The following is a 21,067-nucleotide window of genomic DNA, read 5'->3' as shown; positions in this document are numbered from 1 at the left end:
CTGTGGTTTATCGTAGCGCAACATTGCTGCTCGCGTTGGTCGAGATACAATGACTGTTAGCAGAATATGGAATCGGTGGGTTCAGGAGGGTAATACAGAACGCCGTGCTGGATCCCAACGGCCTCGTATCACTAACAGTCGAGATGACAGGCATCTTATCTGCATGGCTGTAACGGATCATGCAGCCACGTCTCGATCCCTGAGTCAACAGATGGGGACGTTTGCAAGACAACAACCATCTGCACGAACAGTTCGACGACGTTTGCAGCAGCATGGACTATCAGCTCGGAGACCCATGCCTGCGGTTACCCTTGACACTGCATCACAGACAGGAGCGCCTGCGATGGAGTACTCAACGACGAACCTGGGTGCACGAATGGCAAAACGTCATTTTTTGGATGAATCCAGGTTCTGTTTACAGCATCATGATAGTCGCATCCGTGTTTGGCGAGATCGCGGTGAACGCACATTGGAAGCGTGTATTCGTCATCGCCGTATTGGCGTATCACCCGGCGTGATGGTATGGAGTGCCATTGTTTACACGTCTCGGTCACCTCTTGTTCGCATTGTCGGCACTTTGAACAGTGGACGTTACATTTCAGATGTGTTATGACCCGTGGCTCTGCCCTTCATTCGATCCCTGCGAAACCCTACATTTCGGCAGCATAATGCACGGCCGCACGTTGCAGGTCCTGTACGGGCCTTTCTGGATACACAAAATGTTCGCCTGCTGCCCTGGTCAGCACATTCTCCAGATCTCTCACCAACTGAAAACGTCTGGTCAATGGTGGCCGAGCAACTGGCTCGTCACAATACGCCAGTCACTACTCTTGATGAACTGTAGTATCGTGTTAAAGCTGCATGGGCAGCTATACTTGTACACGGCATCCAAGCTCTGTTTGACTCAATGCCCAGGCGTATCAAGGCCGTTATTACGGCCAGTGGTGGTTGTTGTGGGTACTGATTTCTCAGGATCTATGCACCCAAATTGCTTGAAAATGTAATCACATGTCAGTTCTAGTATAGTATATTTGTCCAATGAATACCCGTTTATCATCTGCATTTCTTCTTGGTGTAGCAATTTTAATGGCCAGTAGTGTAACATTCTTTATGAGTTGTACCTCGCGTTAGTTATTTGGACCCTAGGAAACAAAATGGCGGCCATTTGAAAGAAATAGGTTTTTTTCATCGATTTTTCGATTTCGTCGCCCAAGTAAAAATATTTATAGTTGATGGATCGGAATAAAAGTGGTACAACTCCTAGACAATTTAGTTAGCTTCGTCGGAAACAAAGAATCATGCCAATCGGTTCAGTAGATTTGAAGTTACCATACCGCGCGTTAAAAAAAAAGTCATTTCGAGAAAAACGCGTTTGAAGCTTTGACTGCATATAAATGCAATATTATGCAACTTACGTTCAATCTGCTATTCCGGGTCCATAAACTAGTCCTTCCTCTTCCTCACAGAGGGCGTTCTGCTGGAGGTGGTCCCTCCCGCGCTGCTCCAGAGCCGTTCGTAGAGCCAGTGTCAAGCGGATTTCGGCCGCTTGAATCCGGTGGTCAACCGAATGCTTGGCGAACGGCGTCGAATAAAGTCCCAGGGTGACGTCCATCGTTGTCATGGTCTTCAGAATTGCTGAATACCCTTCGTAGAAGCTGCTCACTGCCAAGAAAGTCGCAGTTCCACAGTCTTCGCACCAGAATGCAAATTCTTGGGGGCTAACTTCCGAACACACGTGTTGAAAGTTTCATTTGAATTTTGCTTGTCCTCCCAAGCACCGGTACAATAACTCGTCCTCTGAAAGGGCCTCGTAGATCGGATGAATCACTTTTTGAACTTCTTTGGAGAGCGGCTGGTCGTGTTGATATTAGTCCAGATGTTCGGTTGCCTCTGCAATGCGCCACTTGCACCAGCTAGTTTCCCCAACCGGACAATTTTGGTGTTGTGGGTGGTCATCCGTCGAACACTTGTGGAAATACGTTGCCCAAATTGCCTTCTTCATCTGCTCCACCGAATTGGAATGCCGTCGGATTGCCTAGCCGTAGTACGTCGTAAGCTCCTTGATCACTTTATCAGTTTTAGTCATGGGCAAGGACAGAGAATAATTTTTCGCGGCTACAAAGTCGAAATTCCTGAAAAAAAACTGGTGCGTGAAAAAGACGATTTCAGGCAGGTGCATCTTTTTTTGTTCAACCGCGAATAACAAATATTTCCGTTCCGTTTTCGGAAAAACAGTTTCAGGGGTGGATTCTAAACACTTTTATCGATCCAAAATTGCAATTTAAAAAAATTGATTTTTGAACCAAAAGATAGTAAACCTCTCCTTAAAGCTATTCACAAAAATAGTGACTGATTGCTGTATTTCTTTGAGTAATTCAATTCACATCCATGAAGCTCAACCACCATTAACATGGATAAGTTAAAGCTACAAGACTTTGAGATTTGCCGGTCACATTGTAATTCTTTCAGAGACGGAAAAGTACTTTGAAGATTAGTTGATCGAAACGGACAGTATCTGAAATGAGGCGATGAGATGCTCAAACAAGGATAATGGCAAGTAGTCGAACAAAACTAGGTAATGTTGAGGAATTAAGTTAGGAAATGGGACGCTGAAAGTAGTGGACGATTTTTGCTATTTTGAAAGCAAATTAATCGAAGATGGTAGAAGTAAAGCGGATATAAAATGCAGACTAGACATAGACAATGTAACCGTTTTCAAAAGGAGAAATATGTTACGATCTAATATAAATTTGAATTTGAGTAGACAAAATTGCGGAAGCTGTGGAAAGACATGCACAGGTTACGCTAGCAAGGAGAGTTACTACAAAACGAGCTTTAGACTGAAGACCTCAAAACGACATATGGTGCCTTATTCCATTTATATATCAATAATTCTGTCCGCAGCTAACATTAAACCAATTACTGTGGTCATTTCGAAAAAGAATAAAAATTCGAGGAGCGTTATAGTTTAGTATATCCAGAACTGAATGTATAAACTAAAACGTGTTAAGAAATTAAGATTTTGCTTAAATGATAACTTCCCCAGGCTGCTGTGACTTCGCTACATACTTTTATTTCTGACCGTGAAGATGTTTCAGCCCAAAGTGCATTTCAAGCTATCGTCCGATACGACAGCAACGAAAACAATGCGGGTATAACCATAATAAAGCATCTATATTCGTATTATAGAAGGAAAGGCAATGGCAGAAACTTACGTGATAATGAGGTGTGTGATTTTAAATTACCGTGGTGATCACATATCGCAAATAGTGAAATCTAGAAACAATTGCACGACTTACATAACATATTTCATTAGGAAATACTGGGAGGCTGTAATTAAAGATCATAGAGATCCAGTGTGGCCTGTAATTATCGTATCGAAGCGAAACTTAGTAGGTATTCTAACGCGTTAATGAGAACCGATTTACACTTGAAAAAATTAATTGCAATTTTGGCCACCAGGTGCAAATTTGGAGCTTTATGGGATGTCGTCAACGTCTCCGGTACTCATATTGAACAAACTGTGTAAGCTGCAGTCAATAATAACATCAACATTATGACTTTCCTAGTTGTTTGACGTTTTCTGTCCACGTCCCGCTCCTAATCCATTGCATATAAAATCATTTCTATACGTCTTTCTTGCATTCATGGCACCATCTTTGCACCTGGTGACCAAAAATTGGAACTAATTTTTTTCATGCGTATATCGGTTTAGCATTAACGCGTTAGAATATCTACCAAGTTTCACTGCCATCTGATAATTACAGCTCACACTGGACCTCTGTGAGTAGCTGCACTTTAATTATAACCATCCGGAACTAAGCTACCGACTTAAACTTCAGTGTGTACGTCGTATAAGAAATTATTCAACCCGTGAATTACGTAAGGAAAGGCTTCATATTTGTCACTATAGATGGTTCAAATGGCTCTGAGCAGTACGGGACTTAACATCTCAGGTCATCAGTCCCCTAGAACTTAGAACTACTTAAACCTAACCAACCTAAGGACATCACACACATCCATGCCCGAGGCAGGATTCGAACCTGCGACCGTAGCGGTCGCGAGGTTCCAGACTGAAGCGCCTAGAACTGCTCGGCCACATTGCCGGCATTTGTCACTATAGAGTTCAAATGGACCAAGGAGCAGTAGTCGAGGTAATAATCCAACGAAGCATGAACGAAAACAAAAATACCTCACCTCATGTGAACAGCTCACAAAAAATTTAATAGACTACAGTTTGCGTCTACAGATGAAACAGTTGTTTCGAAGATCGTCATGCAGTGCAAAGACCTTAAACCAGTCGATATCGAAAAATTAAGATACTTTCTTTTCACACAGATAATTTTACTGGCCAAGAGCCTCGTTCGAGCTTAATTTCGTGACATGCCATCTAAAAACCTTACAACGGTATATGTTAACAGTTCTCAAAAAACGTATTACAGATTTCCAGAAGTAAAATAAAAAATGAGGGTGATTATTAGTTTCACATCATGGACACATTAGAAGGAAAAGATTCCATTTTCATGTAATCAGGAAAGTTCGCAAAGGAACACCCAAAAGTGAAAGCATGTAAAAGTGACACTATTTTTAGGTATGGAATGCCTTAAACATTGGACGACTGAACAGTGGAAAAACTTTGTGTGGAGTGACGAATCACGGTACACTATGTGGCAATCCGATTGCCGGGTACGGGTATGGCGAAAGTGCCAGCGTGTGTAGTGCCAACAGTAAAATTCGGAGCCGATGGTGTTATGGCGTGGTCGTGTTTTTCATGGAGGGGGCCTGCGCCCCTTGTTGTTTTGCGTGGCACTATCACAGCACAGACCTACATTGATGTTTTAAACACAGTCTTGCTTCCCACTGTTGAAGAGCAATTCGGGGAATGCGAGTGCATCTTTCAACACGATCGAGCACTGTTCATATGCAGGGCCTGTGGCGGAGTGGTTACATGACAATAACATCCCCGTGATGGACTGGGCTGCACAGAGTCCTGACCTAAATCCTATAGAATACCTTTGGGACGTTTTGGAACGCCGACTTCGTGCCAGGCCTCACCGACCGATATCGATACCTCTCCTCACTGCACCACTCCGTGAAGAATGGGCTGCCATTCGCCAAGAAAACTTCCAGAACCTGATTTAACGTATGCCTGCGAGAGTGGAAGCTGTCATCAAGGCTAAGGGTGGGACAACACCATACTGAATTCCAGTATTACCGATGGAGGGCGCCACGAACTTGTAAGTCATTTTCAGACAGGTGTCCGGAGACTTTTGATCACACAGCGTATGTAGATGCAGGCAGGTTGAATTTTGACGTTTTTTCGTTGCGCTACTATGGCTGCTTGCATAGTACATAAACATAAACACACACACACACACACACACACACACACACACACAATTGAACAGGTCCAGGGAGTGGGGGAGGACATGGGCAGGACATGCAGGAATGTAGTCATCTGAAGAGAACCTTTTTTATAAACGAGTTAAGAGTTAACTCCGTTTATTCCTTAGGCGGAATACATTTGGGCGTACTCAAGTAGACCCGTGAGGCCATTAGTCAGTAAAGGTTGTCACGAAAAGATGTTACTTCTAGTGTCGGAACAAAGTCCGAGAAATAAGGAGAGTAGGAAATGGATCACGTTATTGGTAGCTGAAAGCCGGTGCCACAGAGAGCGTCCAGTATGGATTCGACACTCCAGGTGACAGAAGTCAACCAGCACGTGATTTCTCTCCCACATTTCCTACCGCCTATCCACAGCGATTTACAGTCTCTTGTTTCTCAGCACGTTACACAGGAACAAACAGCCTTCGATGAGGCGATGACCCTTCTCGACACGTAGGCCACAACGAACTGTACTGGAACATTGTATGAGGATATTTAAGTGAAAATTTAGGAAGAAAATAAAAATTTGAAATACCAATTTGACTGGTTAGGTGACCTGCACACGCTAATGCCCTCTGTCTCGCGAGTCCACAACTGAGCGATACTAGTTCTTAACAGCAGAATTATTTCGAAATGCGTAAAATTCTGTCACCATTTCATTATCAGTGTCACTCGGAAAAGGAATACGCGTCGTACAACGTCTGTTAGCCCTATCATTGTCATGATGAACACAGCAAACATAATATATAACACTGTGTTGTCAGCATATAGCCTAAGCATCCGTCACTCTGCAGATGTGGACGTAGCTAATATTTCCAGTCAAGCACCTGCAGAAGGTCTACAAAAACAGGCTGAATAAATTCGTCTTTTCTACAATGTCTGTATGAATTTACAAACCGAAAGGGTAACGAGACAGATAGAAGCAGGCAGAAAGAAAGAAAGAGAGAGAGAGAGAGAGAGAGAGAGAGAGAGAGAACTAAAGTGGGCGCTATTGCAGTTTGTTCCATAGGCAGCCATCTTGAGTCTCGGCGGTGGAAAACATTTCATCATCAGTATTTGGTCGGAAATGGGAGGGAGGTGGTAGAATACAGTTCCAGATTGCTTCCCAGAGCTTAATGGATAGCGAAAATGTAAACGGTGCTGTGTCCTTGCGATGTGGACAATAAGCTCTCTACCCCGTTTTTTCTATTCGCGTACACGAAGAAGAAAGGTAGATTGTAGTTTAATACTCCGTCGACGATGTCGTAATCAAAGGCGGGGCACAAGCTGGAATTTCGAAGGTACTGCCCCGGCATTCGCCTTAAGCGGTTTGGAGAAATCACGGAATATCTAAATCTCTATGCCCGGACCTGGATTTGAACCAGCGACCTCCAGAATACGAATCCACTAACTTACTACTGTTCTTGCAGCCATTAAGGGGACAGGGTGCAACTAGCGACAGATTGTGGTGCATTCTGAAAGTCTCGATCTGACAGCGCAGGCTATATGCCAGCACCGTTCATGATCCTCTGCCTTAGACTTCAATAATCAGAAAAAAAACATAAACCGTTAAACAGCTCAGGCATTCATCGTAGTCATCGGCACGACACGTTTTGTACTCTGCGTTGAGTAATGCACCGAGAACACCCATAAGAGCTAGTCAAAGCTTTCGGGTTCGTACTAATAATCGTGCATATGCAACATCACAGTTGCTGGGTTTTTATTGACATATAAACACCCAATGATTGACCTGGATTAGAATTTTTTACTTATGTTTTGAGAAAAACGCTCCCCCAGTTTAGCCACCGGAGCAGAAAACATCAACTGGCTACCATATTTCTTCTTCTGTATTAACTATCACGCTTGCTACCACACGGTAACAATAATAATAGTAATAATAAAAGTAATAATAACCGCATTTGCTCCCCTACTACTTCTGAGAGACTAACACACCTGAATGAAAGATGTTGTTGAATGAATGTCTTAACCACAACGTAGATGGAGAAACAGAAATGATTACCAATCTACAGGGCTTGAAATCAGTGGCAAATAAAAATACTGCAAAGACTCGGACATGTAAATTTCGACCTGATGTTTCGATTCAGTCCGTCCAGTGCGATGGGGTGGTTCCATAAGGACAACAGTCAATATCCGAAAACGCGTACTCCCCGAGTATAATTTTGATTGGCACGAAAACAACTGGTATACTACTTGCTGCAAACTCTATATTAATTAGAAGACAATTTGAAAAGATTCAAATGGCTCTGAGCACTATGGGACTTAACATCTTAGGTCAACAGTCCCCTAGAACTTAGAACAGAACTACTTAAACCTAACTAACTTAAGGACATCACACACATCCATGCCCGAGGCAGGATTCGAACCTGCGACCGTAGCAGTCCCGCGGTTCCGGACTGCAGCGCCTAGAACCACACGGCCACCGCGGCCGGCCCTTTGAAAAGATATGTAGGTCACTATATGCGGCATTTAAGTGCAAATATTAACACGGTATCACCTTGAAAAGATGTTCGACCGCATATGTTCTGGCATGACATTTCCTTCGTGCACCAAAGAATCGAACTCATGCCATTTATGAGAATATTACGAGGGGCATTCAATAAGTAATGCTACACATTTTTTTTCTCAAAGCTGGTTGATTTTATTCAGTGTTCTAATATATCATATTATTCCCTCTCTTATGGTTACAAAATCTTATTTTTCGATATAATCTCCGTCCAATGCGACAGCCTTACCACCACCTTAGTGGGAGGGCTGTATGCCCGCAAGGTACCACTATTCTGGTCGCGTCTTGCTGCATCAATAACATCCCCATCATCGTCGTACTGCTTTCCACGGAATGCATCCTTCACTGGGACAAACAGATGGAAGGCGGAAGGTGTGAGATCCGGGCTGTAGGGTGGATGAGGAAGAACATTCCAATGGAGACTTGGGAGCTCCTCTCGTGCGCAAAGACTTGTGTGAGGCCTTATTGCTGGAAATGTATGCGGAATACTACGGTTAAAAGAGGGGCTAATTCAGTTAAAATTCTCTATAGAACCTAATAGGAATTCTACCAGGCCATGAGGTTTTGTTCAATTTTCGCTATTTCAGCGGCTGCTCAACGCTACTGATACTAATCTCTACATTGATCGTCTTTACGGTGGCGCGACAATTAAACTAGGAAGTGTTCCTGGATCTTACTTTGTAAAGGAATGTTTGGAAGCGGAATTAAGCATTTTTGCTTTTACTTTTCTAACGTTAATTTCAGTGCCCGTGTCATAAAAATGGTTCAAATGGCCCTGAGCACTATGGGACTTAAAATCTGAGGTCATCAGTCCCCTAGAACTTAGAACTACTTAAACCCAACTAACGTAAGGACATCACACACACCCACGCCCGAGGCAGGAGTCGAACCTGCGACCGTAGCGGCCGCGCGGTTCCAGACTGTAGCGCCTAGAACCGCTCGGCCATCCCGGCCGGCGACCGTGTCATCCAATAGTTTTCCGACACTTGGGTCCCAGTAACAGCCTTTACATGTGACCAGACATTTTGGCGGTTTGTAACAGGCATTCCGATAAGATACTATAAAAGTAGTCTTTGAAGGCTTCAAACTTGTCCCTTTTGATACGCAAAGGCCTTCCATTTAGAATTTCCCTTTCTACAGCCCTTCGCTTAGCGTTAAACATGATGTGCAGTCGCTCTTTTCCCTGAGTTTCCTTACAAAGATTGTATATCATGCAGTGTCTGGCCAATTGTTCTTCGCAACTTGAGTCACAATTATTCTACATGCTCCTGCTCAGAGCAAAGAGCTTTGTTTTCCTCCTTGACACATAACACTACTGTGTCTTTATCTAATTCACGGAACATACAAATTTAGGTATTTTTTTTAGCTGCCCTTTCTTCTTTGGTGATCATCGTTGCTACAGCTAGCCCCAGGGTCACTGATATCAGTTTCTGTGACGATATGCTCAAAGATGTCGGATCAATTTGTTCCCATTAAATAAAAAACATTTCCATCATGAGTCGACTTCCTTCTTATCTTATTGAGTAAATCTCAGAGAAATAATTTAGCACAGTTTCACAGGATATCTTATTACGCCTATCACTTACAAAACTGTAACTCTCTCGATCGATTTTTGAGTTATCAACGTCTCCTCCAATGATAATTGTATGATTGGGAAATATATACCGTATAATAGAGAGTTGAGGTTTTCTTTACAGTTTTCGGATACATTGAGGGTTGAGTCTGGTGGTTGCTGGAAGGACTCAATTATACGTCTATACCTGTCTTTGAGACTCAGACTTGCTCAAACGATCTTGCACGTAGCTTCAGTTTGTATCTTGGTTGATTTGAGTTTCTTGTCAACTGCTGCAAATACAAGTCTTTGATTTCCCATTAGCCTCGCCTTGTGATAAACACGTTTAACGCAAAAATCTCACTGCTGCCAGGCTCAGGTTTGAGCACGACTTCTGTACCTAATATTTGGTGAACTTTCCACATTCTTAAAAGTGCATGAAGCTCTGCCACTTTGTTGTGAATTCTTCGGTAGATCATCATTACCTATACTGGATGAGCAGTCACCCCTCTTGTGTGCGCTCCACACACAGTCAGCTAACTGGGTAGCAACATATGGTGGTTAGCACGCCCTTGAGCCATTTTCGGGCACCTACACTTCTAAAGAACGTTGCAGCCTAACTTGATGCAGAACCATTTATGTATCTGGTTCAAACCTTGCACTCAGCTCAGAGCCAGGGACGAAAAGTTTTGGGGATAGTGCAGCAGAACGCAAGCATCGTTGAAATTCCGTGAGCAAGGAATTATGTTCTCAAATTTGTCTGCCAGTCGTTGGAATCATCAAAGTATGACCTCGTAACCCATACGACAGGCCTCATTCGTTCCAACGTGAGCCACACTCTGTCGCTGGTTGCACCCTGTCCGTCAATGGTAGCAATGCTGAATGAGGCCCCCAGGCATATAATCCAAGTGTACAAGACGGTCTTTCTTACCCCTTGCCGCCATTTTGGAAAAGGGACCATTATTAACTGTACATTCTAACTGCCGACGATGGCTTCCTATGGATACTTTATTGAAGTTTCACTTATGTTTGAGTGGGAGACAGCACATTAGGCTTGTTGGTTAGAGGGGATGAGCGGGGCACCCTGAGTTATCTCTCGTTCCTACCTTCCCTTTACAGGGCCACTATACCTATCACTGACACGCCACTCACAACTAATTAAAAAAGTATTAAAAATGATTAATGGAGTCAAACTGATTTAGTCAATAAACAAAACTGATGTGACAATTGACACATAAACATTCGTCGTCGTCGCCATCATCATCATCATTTTCCTTTGAAGGACCGTCTTTTTCGAGGCCAACATCTCTTTTGCCATCCGGCTTCCAGTTCAGGAATTTCTGGGGAATTCTGCGAATTGGCATTCTTATGAGATGATATCTCCAGTCCTCACGATATTCTTCGATATTTTCATACTGAAAACATTTAATTCTCTTCTAATAGCTTCATTTCTTATCATGTCTCTTCTTGTTCAATCCTTCGTCTCCCTTAGATTCCTTGTCTCTGATGTAAGTAATCTAGCTTTCGCTTCCACAGGAGAACAAAGGAATCACCATCACTTTATAAAATTTAATGATGGTCTCTCTTAGTACTTTATGGCCCAATATTCTGCTAATGGTATCACAGAGAGCTTGGACTTTGTGTATTTTATTTTAAGTTACATAATCAAATTCAAGACTTATAGCACAGCCTTGATAAGAGGTTTGAGAGACTTTTCTAAAACTGAACTATCCAAAACAATGTTTGATATGACTGGATATTTTCCTCGGAACGTCATCATTTTCGTTTTATTCCTAGAAATTTTAAAGTTTTATTTATTGCATATTTTATTCGGCTGATATACTGATGTATGGGGTCATCTTTATTCTTTTGAATAATAACGATATCATCTGCGAACAGTAGCACATTCAGGTATTCTTCATTCGTTATCTTCATTCCTTCATTTACTTTACATTTCCATATACGAAGAATGAAGTCATTGTGATATTAAAAAGGGTAGGTGATAGTCCACACCCTTGTCTTACACCTTGGTTAATAATTATTTCTTCTAATCGATTCCCACCTGTTTTTATTACAATGTGTGTACTTTTGTTAAGAATTTCCACTACTTATTGGTGATAGCGATATCAACATTCAGACACAATCTTCGACAGACTATCGCGGCTCACACGGCCAAAAGCCTTCTCAAGGTCGATAAGGGCAATATAGTTTTCATATAAACATTTACAGTCAAACTTTGTTAGCTCACGGACACTCTACGCCAACAACATAGCAAATATGAAAGAACCACAATTAAGTCGATTAATGGTGATAGTTGAGGAGGAGACAGTATGCAAGGGGGCGATAGTACTTGAGGTAGCTTTGATATCTGTGTTATGTTTCTCTCAGTAAAATGTTGAACACATGTGCAGTCGCAGCAGCTTCCAATCTCTCGCCAGCAGTCAGAGCAGTTTCCAACTACTTACGAAAAGCAACTAACTCAAAGCACGTCCGGCCAGTCGCTATGGCCAAACGGTTCTAGGCGCTTCAGTCCGGAACTACGCGGCTGCTACGGTTGCAGGTTCGAATCCTGCCTCGGGCATGGATGTGTGTGATGTCCTTAGGTTCGTTAGGTTTACGTAGTTCTAAGTCTAGGGGACTGGTGACCTCAGATAATAAGTCACATAGTGCTTAGAGTCATTTGAACCATCTGAAAGCATGTCCGAAAGCCGAAACAACCACTGTGGGACTCCACTGTGACTAGTGCAAAGTTTCATTTGTGATCAGTAAACAAATAATTTTAAACAAAGCTTGCTGATTCTTTTTTAATTTCTGCATCTGTTAAGCTAAAAGTTCACTTTTAAGAGCTAAAGCGATTACAACTGAAGAAAAAGATTTTCAGGTAGAATAAGTGAAAAACCGGGCTAATATTCATTGGTCATCTGAGAGCGCTGTCCTCGCACTGGGAGTACACGAAAAAACCAATGTGTGTAGCACTGGGACTCGAATCTTACATTTCCCGGGCAATGTTGTTAACGACTGAGCTATCCAAGCAGGACTCACCACCCGCTCTCAAAGCAGTACTTCGGCCACTAAGTCAATCCTACCTCTCAAACTACACAGAAGTTATCTAACATATAATCCACCAGTAGCACTCCTGGAACAACGAATATATTGGAGAAAATAGCTTAGCCACAGCCTAGAGGATTGCTTCTAGAAGCAATATTTCACTCTGTTATGGAGTGTACGCTGTTTTGAAACTTCCTGGCAGATTAGAAGTGTGTGCCAAATCGAACTCTTTCCTGGAACATTACCTTGTTAGCTCAGACGGTAAGAGAATTGCTCTCGTAAGGCAAGGTTTCGGCGTCGAGTCCCGATATGACACACAGCTTTAACCAATTAGCAAGTATCAAAAGAGCGTACATCCTTCTGCAGAGTGAAAGATTCATTTTTGTAACCAAATACATGTTTACATTTACTGCCCACAATAAAAATGTTCAGGTTAACTTACATCTGAATTATTAGCATTTTAAAGTCTTATCTCGTCCGATATTGTCTAATCAAATATACTGCTGAGCAAGAATTGCGGTTCCACATCGATGCAGAATATTGGCGTCTTATATTCACAAAGTGCTGAGAATGGTATTAATGTGATTGTTACGGATACGTAAGAGCGGTGAACGACTGTCAAGTGTAATTGTATTAATAATTAAAACTGAACAAGGGAGATAACTAACGTGGTGCATTCCCGAGAAGCATCAAGTATACTAACAGGCTTACGAGTTCCCATCTAGGGGACACCTCACTTCGTAAGGCTTTAACCAACGATATGGGAATTTAACTAGGAAAATGGTGCATAATCTGGTGTTCAATGATTCATATCTAAACTCTAGCCAGCCAAAAAGGGACTTCACGCAATGAACTGCCATTATGGATTTTTTTTTTTTTTAGTTATCCGAATTTTTCGTAAATAACTTCGATACGTAGCAAGTTGGAGCCGACAGACTTATCTTAAAACTCCTACCTTACTATAAACAATATTACAATATACAAAAAATTACTTGTTCGCTGTAAACTCCACTTGCGAAGTCCGTTCTTTCAATCCCACTACTCTCCAAATTAGTATAACAGTCTTCGGTAGTTCGTTAGGGTTTTTCAGTACAAACTTTACCAATTTATTCACTAATTTCGTAAGCTATCATCAGATGAAAAATAAAGGTACATCTTTAACATATGTGCTGTAATTTTTAGTTTCACGCGACTTTTAAAATTTAATCAATCGTAATGTAAATAAAATATAAATATGCTCTTACAAATGTTAATCCATTCTGATACATTAACTGTGCAAAAGAAGTAATTACACTCGAGCAATATTTCGTTGAACTTGTTAGCAATAACAACTATATAATAACAGTGGAATTACCTAAGAGTAGCCGGCCGGAGTGGCCGTGCGGTTCTAGGCTCTACAGTCTGGAACCGGGCGACCGCTACGGTCGCAGCTTCGAATCCTGCCTCGGGCATAGATGTGTGTGATGTCCTTAGGTTAGTTAGGTTTAATTAGTTCTAAGTTCTAGGGGACTGATGACCTCAGAAGTTAAGTCCCATCACGCTCAGTGTCATTGGAACAATTTGAACCACGTTACTGCAAGCAAACTTAAAAGAAAAGAAAATACACTCGTGATGCCATGCACAGCAAACAGCATTTCTGGGATTGAAACTAACACATGAATAAAAATCAAAATGCTGATTTCTTCACGTTAAATGTAAAGCGGACTCCATCAATAGAAACTACTAACAAAAGTTACAGCAGGTAAAAACCAGTGATTATTTAGTGGAACTGTGCTGAGAACAGGTTCAGCAACCACCCAGTCGAAAAACTGTGAAATATTGAGACACATTTTTTAAAAAGAACTATGTCATATTGCCAAAAATAGTACTGTGCAACTGCGTCATAGTCTACTCTATCACCTTAATCAATGAACGAACCCTGCTGGGAATAATAAACTATAACTTACTTTTAGAATCCACCTCCTATTGATTTTGGTCTTCTGAAAATGTGACGTACCTGTAACAAAAATTAAGACACAATGTGTAGTGAAACTGGTAAGAATTTTTGAAGTCAGTAATTATCTGTCAGATCAAGATAAAAAAAATTCTACTAGAGCATCAGAAATGTTTATACTGTCATGCTTGCATGATAAGGACTCCAAACACAGGGGCAGTACGCCGGAACTGATCGCACACTGATCTTGAATACAATTTCTTTTAGAGATGCACTTGCAAATTTCCCAACTTTATTCCAACAAATATATGTCTTACATTCGCATTACCAATTACATATTGTAAGTGTTCATCCATTTCATGTCGCTTCTCAGTACTATCCTAAATAATTAAACGATGTAACGCGTTCCATACGTTCGCCATTAACCTTGTAATCGTGTAGTAACCGGCTTCTTTATATTCGCTGTGAGAACTATCTTCCATTTGTCCACATTTATATAAAGCTGTCACACATTACACCAAATGGAAATGTTGTCCAATTCTTCCTGAATTTGCGAACAATCGTACAGCGATGATACTTAACTGTGGCCAATAACATATTGAACGAACTATCTGTTACTGCCGCTAAACTTATAGGGGAAATCGCTTCTAAAGAATGTCTTGGAACTCTAGTGTGTAAAAGTAGGATGAAGCAAACAGCTTGGTGGAATGACACAGTCAAGGCAGCCTGTAAAAGGAAAAAGAAGGCTTATCAAAAATGGCTACATACTAGAACTCAGGTAGACAGAGAAAGTTATGTTGAAGAAAGAAACAAAGCCAAACAGATAATTGCAGCATCCAAGAAGAAATCTTGGGAAGACTTTGGAAACAGGTTGGAGACTATGGGTCAAGCTGCTGGAAAACCATTCTGGAGTGTAATTAGCAGTCTTTGAAAGGGAGGTAAGAAGGAAATGACAAGTATTTTGGACAGGTCAGGAAAACTGCTGGTGAATCCTGTGGATGCCTTGGGCAGATAGAGGGAATATTTTGAAGAGTAGCTCAATGTAGGTGAAAATACGATCAGTAATGTTTCAGATTTCGAGGTAGAATGGGATAGGAATGATGATGGAAATAGGATCACATTTGAGGAAGTGGAGAAAATGGTCAATAGATTGCAGTGCAATAAAGCAGCTGGGGTGGATGAAATTAAGTCGGAACTCATCAAATACAGTGGAATGTCAGGTCTTAAATGGCTACACAGGATAATTGAAATGGCCTGGGAGTCGGGACAGGTTCCATCAGACTGGACAAAAGCAGTAATCACAGCAATCTTTAAACATGGAAACAGAAAAGATTGTAACAACTACAGAGGTATCTCTTTAATCAGCGTTGTGGGTAAAATCTTCTCAGGTATTGTTGAAAGGAAAGTGCGAGTATTAGTTGAGGACCAATTGGATGAAAATCAGTGTGGGTTTAGGCCTCTTAGAGGTTGTCAGGACCAGATCTTTAGCTTACGGCAAATAATGGAGAAGTTTTATGAGTGGAACAGGGAATTGTATCTATGCTTTATAGACCTAGAAAAGGCATATGACCGGGTTCCTAGGAGGAAGTTACTGTCTGTTCTACGAGATTATGGAATAGGAGGCAAACTTTTGCAAGCAATTAAATGTCTTTACATGGATAGTCAGGCAGCAGTTAGAGTTGACGGTAAGCTGAGTTCATGGTTCAGAGTAGTTTCAGGGGTAAGACAAGGCTGCAACCTGTCTCCACTGTTGTTCATATTATTTATGGATCATATGTTGCAAATAGTAGACTGGCTGGGTGAGATTAAGATATGTGAACACAAAATTCCTCAGTCTCCGATGGATGCCTACCGGTGTTTCTCCTTCCGCAACCAAGAAACGAATAAACAGCATGTTGTTGTTTGTATGAATTTGGTAATAGGCGCTACAGTTCACCTTTACGCATTTACCCCACGCACGTCGGGAAGACAGGAATTACACACTAATCCCGTGCCTACATTTTGGCGGTTATACATTCGCATAGGAATCGCGCTACGTTGTATATACACTGCAGCAACCCGCCCAAACGGGAACTTTTTGGTCGCCCCCTTATTCCTGTTCACCTGTATCTACTGTTTGCAACGTGTCATTCAGGAACAAAGAAAGCTGTGTTTCTCACGTCTGGTTTTTCTTGAATCTGTGCTAATATTCTAGAGAAACTTCGTTCAGAACCTCATAATGCTCGTGTTAAAATATACTCTAAGATTCTGTAACAGACAATCATCAGCGATATTGGTCTGTAATTCTGTGCCTCCATCTCTTATCCTTTCTGTAAACAAAGATAAATTGCGTTATTTCCCAGTCACATGGTTCAAATGGCTCTGAGCACTATGGGACTTAACCTCTGTGCTCATCAGTCCCCTAGAACTTAGAACTACTTAAACCTAACTAACCTAAGGACATCATACACATCCATGCCCGAGGCAGGATTCGAACCTGCGACGGTAGCGGTCACGCGGTTCCAGACTGAAGCGCCTAGAACCGCACGGCCACACCGGCCGGCTCCCCAGTCACATGTAACTATTTGCTACGCAAGAAAGTGTTGATAAATATGATCGAAGAAAGACCCTCGGCATATTCAGAGTGAAGTCTGTTTGGAATACCGCAGGCCCCAGTGCTTTTTAAGTTTCGATTAGTCTCAGTTTTGTTTTTTTTTTCTTTTTGTTTTATACAGCGGTGCTTATATCACTATTTCTTTTTTTTAAGTCTATATTCGGTCAGTTACTGCGGAGAAAGGGGCTAGTCAGTGCAACATTAGAACAGCAAGGAATTATCAGTATTTCTACTCTGCTATCATCTCCATAACAGCTATGATCATCACAGTGAGAGCTCTCTATAAATTGATTGCGTCCACTTCGTTCAGAGCTGAAATGCTGGGAAGTTTTGTGTGTGGCCGGCATGCCAGCAGCCGAAAAGTTGGAGCGCCGGGGAGGTCGGCCATGGCCTTCCGCTTCCCCGTCTCGCTGCAGCTGAGACAGCGACATTCACATCTGTTTCCCATCGCGCGGCCTCCCCACGAGGTCGGAGTCGTCCTTCCAACGCCGAGGTCTGTAAGAGCTTCCTAACAAATCTCACGAATACTTCGGACGCTCAGAGGCGAGTCCCGTGAAACACTAATAGGTCTCAGTCGGAAAGGACTTCACTTCACAGAATTGCTGACAGGCATATTCGTCGCTGTTGTCGCAGAGGTAAGGACGTTGCACTCACATTCAAGAGGACTTGAAATCAAATCCCTGCCTGGCCACCCAGCTTTAGGTTTTCCGCAAACGAATGTCGAACGCCAGAATGGTTCCTTCAAGAAAGCTACAACCAGATGCTTCTCCCATCGTTATGGAAGACGGGAAGCAATCCGTCTTGTGTGATCTAGATAAGGAGGAGTCAAGTCTAATTTTAATTCGTCGTCTATTCACTGAAGTTTTGCAGGTGTGAAGGTGCAGTGTGGGTAAATTATCCACAAAGAATAGAACTAACATCCATATGAAACGCAATATCTGTCAAGTTATAATTACATAACGTTTGATGACTGGGTGTTGTGTGATGTCCTTAGGTTAGTTAGGTTTAAGTAGTTCTAAGTTCTAGGGGACTGATGACCGTAGATGTTAAGTCCCACAGTGCTCAGAGTCATTTGAACCATTTTTGAACTTAACGTTTGCCGTTGTGGCGCACAGCGCTATTCCATGGGTAGCGCCTATGCTGAGGGAATTTTGCGCAGTATAGCATCACATATCTGTACAATTGGTAACGTAACGTGTAAAAAGTAATTTATTAGCAATAGAATGATTGCTATTAAATAGAATGTATTGACTATGAAGACTTGTATTATGAAGAGATTTGCGTCTCATCAAGGGAAGATCAGCGCTAGTTGAGATAGCGGCGGCATTGTCACAGGCAGTTGTACATAAGCAGAGAGGCTCAAAAATGGTTCAAATGGCTCTGAGCACTATGGGACTTAACTTCTGAGATCAGCAGTCCCCTAGAACTTAGAACTACTTAAACCTAACTAACATAAGGACATCACAAACATCCATGCCCGAGGCAGGATTCGAACCTGCACCGTAGCGGTCGCGCGGTTCCAGACTGTAGTGCCTAGAACCGACGGCCACCACGGCCGGCATAAGCAGAGAGGTCCATGGAGAATGCCGCCTACGGCGGAAAGCGGTCTCAGTAGGTGGAGCTCGCCGTGACTATCGTTTCTGCTTGCGTGTACACGTAGCTCTCACTGGTTACGACTGTGATGACAATTCATTAATTTTGGCGAACATGATTTAGAATTTCACCAGCTCGGTAGGCTACTGAAATTACCCACAGTCAGAGTTGCTTTTGTGTTCGTAAATTTCGAATAGGGTATTTGACTGATTTCCACGTGTAACGTGCAACCGACGCCACTTAGGAAAGAGAGTTTCTTGAAAATGAGCTAAGTAATGACAAATATTTATTTCTGAGTAGTAACTAGAAATGCTATCTGTGGCCAAAAACAGACCTGATAATGCGTTGACGAGTATGAGCCGGCCGCTGTGGCCGAGCGGTTCTAGGCGCTTCCGTTCGGAACCGCTGCTGCTGCTACAGTCGCAGGTTCGAATCCTGCCTCGGGCATGGATGTGTGTGATGTCCTTAGCTTAGTTAGGTTTAAGTAGTTTTAAGTCCAGGGGACTGATGACCTCAAATGTTATGTTCCATAGTGCTTAGAGCCATTTGAACCACTTTGAACGAGTATGAGTCGATCATCAAAAACTGAATACTGTGATAAAAAGAAAACTACGCTGGGAAACGATGATTCATTGTTTTTCCGTATCACCTCAGACGAAAGGAGAAGAATCGTTCTTACAGAAGGGCCACGAACAGAACAAATGTTCTCTCAGTTCTCATGATGTTGCGGATACGTTATATTATGAACGAAAAGAAAAAATGAAGGCAAGCGTTTAGTGACTCTTCCTCGACGAGGTCCCGAGAGACGGAGCACTATTTCGGATTGGACGGGAATGAAACAGAAAAGTCAGCGATGGATCTTTCGGAGGAATCCCATTCGTATTTATCTTCAGCGATTTAGTGAAATCACGCAAAAGCTGGATGGGGAGGAGTCAGGAAGGGGGAGGAGGTGTACTTCAACTACAACCGTATAACTTTCTACTCCTTATGTACTTAAGTTAGCTGCTCTCGTCAGTGTATTATCAAATCCCCTGTTGACCACTCGTGTTCTACTGAAACATACACCGATCAGCCAGAACGTCATGGCCACCTCCTAACAGCCGGATATCCACCTCTGTCACGGATAACAGGGGCGACGCGTCGTGGCATGGAAGCAATGAGGCCAGGGTAAGTCGCTGGAGAGAGTTGGCACCACATCTGCACACACAAGTCACCTATTTCTCCTAAATTCCGGGAAGGGGGACGATGAGCTCTGACGCCACGTTCAGTGACATCCCAGATGTTTTCGATAGGATTCAGATATGACGAGTTGGGGGACCAATACTTCGCTTGGAACTTGGCACTGTGTTCCTCAAACCACTCCATTACAAACCTAGCTTGTGACATAGCGCATTACCTTGTTGAAAAATGCCACTGCCGTCGGGAAACATGTACGTCACGAAGGGGTGTACGTGGTGTACAACCAGTGCACGATACTCATTGCCCGTCATGGTGGCTTGCACGAGCTCCATTGGACCCATGGATGCCCATGTGAATGTCCGCCAGAGCATACTGACGTCAAGGAGCTGTTCCGCTGGAAGACGACGGATTCGAGCCCTCCCATCGGCATGATGAAGGAGGTATCAGAATTCATCTGACCACGCAACGCTCTGCCACTGCGCCAAGGTCCAATGCCGATGGTAATATGCCAATTTAAGTCGTAGTTTTCTATGTCGTGGCAGTAACATCGGCAAATGCGTGGGTCGTCGGATGCAGCGCCCATCGTTAGGAGTGCTCAGTGCACTGTGTATTCAGACACACTTGTACTCTGCTCACAAGGGAACCTCCCCATCGCACCCCCCTCAGATTTAGTTATAAGTTGGCACAGTAGATAGGCCTTGAAAAACTGAACACAGATCAATCGAGAAAACAGGAAGAAGTTGTGTGGAACTATGAAAAAATAAGCAAAATATACAAATTGAGTAGTCCATGCGCAACATAAGCAACATCAAAGATACTACGAGCTCATGAGCGCCGTGGTCTCGTAGTTAGCGGGAGCAGTTGAGAAACGAGAGGTCATTGGTTCAAGTCTTCCCTCGAGTAAAAATTTTACTTTCTTTATTTTCGCAAAGTTATGATATGTCCGTTCGTTCATTGACGTCTCTGTTCACTGTAATAAGTTTAGTGTCTGTGTTTTGCGACCGCACCGCAAAACCGTGCGATTAGTAGACGAAAGGACGTGCCTCTCCAATGGGAACCGAAAACATTTGATCGCAAGGTCATAGGTCAACCGATTCCTCCACAGGAAAACACGTCTGATATATTCTATACGACACTGGTGACGGCATGTGCGTCACATGACAGGAATATGTTGTCGACCCACCTAACTTGTACACTTGGCGAATGGGTAAAAAGATTCTTCTACCTTGCCCGATTTAGGTTTTCTTGTGGATGTGATAATCACACCCAAAAAAGTGATGA

Source organism: Schistocerca cancellata, chromosome 4, assembly GCF_023864275.1.
Source record: "Schistocerca cancellata isolate TAMUIC-IGC-003103 chromosome 4, iqSchCanc2.1, whole genome shotgun sequence".
NCBI classification, from domain to species: domain Eukaryota; kingdom Metazoa; phylum Arthropoda; class Insecta; order Orthoptera; family Acrididae; genus Schistocerca; species Schistocerca cancellata.
Note: the sequence above shows the minus strand (reverse complement) of the source record.